Below are 2,622 nucleotides of genomic sequence, written 5' to 3' on the forward strand. Positions count from 1 at the left end.
GTTGTGTCTCGCTACTTGTGTTACTTGACCGTAGTGCAGCTTTTGATACTATAGATCATACTATTCTCCTTGACAGATTAGAAAATGTTTTTGGCATTAAGGGAACAGGCCTCTCCTGGCTCAGGTCTTATCTGACCGATCGGTATCAGTTCGTAGATGTAAATGGAGACTTCTCCACGCGTAAGGAGGTTAAATTTGGTGTTCCACAAGGTTCTGTTTTTTTCCCACTGCTTTTTACTTTATATATGCTACCTCTAGGTCAAATTATTCATAAACATGGAATTGGATTCCACTGTTATGCTGATGATACACAGTTGTATGTTTCAGTGAAGCCAGAGGACAGACAGCAGCTTAGTAAAGTTGAAGAATGTGTAAAGGACATTAGACGTTGGATGCTAACTTCCTTTTACTTAATTCTGATAAGACAGAAATACTTTTATTAGGACCACGTGTAGCTAGAAGTAAGCTTTCTGATCACATGGTTACTCTGGATGGTCTATCTGTTTCATCATGTGCATCAGTAAACGACCTTGGTGTGATTATTGACTCCAGCCTATCATTTGATGCTCATGTAGATAATATTACTAGGATAGCCTTCTTTCATCTCAGAAATATTTCTAAGATAAGTTATATATTGTCACTACATGATGCAGAAATATTAGTTCATGCTTTCGTCACCTCTAGACTAGATTACTGTAATGCCTTACTGTCTAGATGTTCCAGTAGGAGCATAAACAAACTCCAGTTAGTCCAGAATGCAGTCCTAACTAGAACCAGAAGATACGACCACATCACCCCGATTTTATCAACACTGCATTGGCTCCCAGTGAAATCGCGCACTGATTATAAAATACTATTATTAACCTATAAAGCACTAAACGGTTTCACGCCACAGTATCTAAGCGACCTTTTGGTTTTCTATGATCCGCCACGCCTACTTAGATCAAAAGATGCAGGCTATCTGACGGTATTTCGAATAGCGAAGGCTACAGCAGGGGGAAGAGCTTTCTCTTATAGAGCCCCACAGTTATGGAACAGTCTTCCAATTAGTGTTCGGGACTCAGACACAGTCTCAGTGTTTAAGTCTAGGCTTAAAACGTATTTGTTTACTCAAGCCTACCCTGACTAGACTTTCTATTATGCTGAGCACAGTCCTAATAGTCTCTTCTCTCCCTCTCTCCTTCTGCCGAGCCACACACAATTTTATGGAGATACTAGAGATCCTGATCCTTTCTGCTCTCCGGACCTGCCTGATCTGTTTCGGATGTCCTACCTCTGGATGGAGCTCTCATCTACTCCAATTCCAGATTGCTGGGACTACGGCTGCTTCTAAGGCCAAACAGATTTCATATAAATCCATAATGAACTTTTTCACACTATCTGTTGTTACCCAGATGAGGATGGGTTCCCTTCTGAGTCTGGTTCCTCTCAAGGTGTCTTCCTCTTAAAACATCTTACGGAGTTTTTCCTTGCCACCGTCACCACTCAGTGGCTTGTTCAGTTGGGATAAATTCGCACCTTTAATATCTGTATACCGTGTTGATATTTCTGTAAAGCTGCTTTGAGACAATGTCTATTGTAAAAAGCGCTATACAAATAAAATTGAATTGAATTGAATTGAACTACTTTACATTGTAGCAAGGTGTCATTTCTTCAGTGTTGTCACATGAAAAGATATAATCAAATATTTACAAAAATGTGAGGGGTGTACTCACTTTTGTGAGATACTGTACTTCGTGAAGTTAGTGTTGTTGGAATGTTCTTATATACTATTGGTGAATGTGAGTCTGTGATGGCATTTTTGTAGGCTGCATTGTGTTCTGAGAACTGTAGTTAGATGCTGATTCTGGTTTTGACATAACATTGACTCTCATGTATCAAGGAGGGAACTCTGGACTTCATTTCCCAGCAGCCACTGCACCATACTACATCATTGTCACATGACCACCTGCACCTACACCTATCACATTTCTGTTTAACGAGCACTCCTATATATAGCCACTGTTTGTACTGCTTCCTTGTCTTACGTATTGTCTAACTTGACCTTTGTCCCTGTACCATGTTTTGTTTCTTAGTTTATGTTTAGGCTTAGCCACAGTATTTTGCCTAGTTATCTTAGTGTCTTTTGTAGTTTGTTGGGTAACTTGTTATTAAATGTTTGAAAATCTGCGATTGCTTCCAGAATCATTTTGTAACGTGACATTGACAAGATAATACACAACATAATCTTCCTATCAAAGAATGTGGCACACTGATTTTGTGTCAGTGGTCATTTCAACAATTTTGGGCTCTGCCCATAAATGCCTCTAGTGCCCCCATTGGGTCAAAGTTCAAGGTACACAGGAACAAAATCATTTTTCCACATTAATCCTTGGCTCATGTCGATTTCAAAAGACCCCATTTCCGCCATATTGGACTTTCTGCAATTTTGAGTCGAGTTTTTTGAAAAACTTTTAGAATTTTTTAAATATTAATCTTCACAAATGTTATCAGAAAAGTACATTATATATATATAAGAGCATCAAACTTGGCAGACACCTCAAGAATTATGTCTTGAAAGACTGTCTGGGTTACGCATACTCCCTGAGAAGGGAACAATACCTTATGTTTAGCGTTACACTA

The sequence above is a fragment of the Ictalurus furcatus genome, chromosome 4, assembly GCF_023375685.1.
Source record: "Ictalurus furcatus strain D&B chromosome 4, Billie_1.0, whole genome shotgun sequence".
Taxonomy (NCBI): domain Eukaryota; kingdom Metazoa; phylum Chordata; class Actinopteri; order Siluriformes; family Ictaluridae; genus Ictalurus; species Ictalurus furcatus.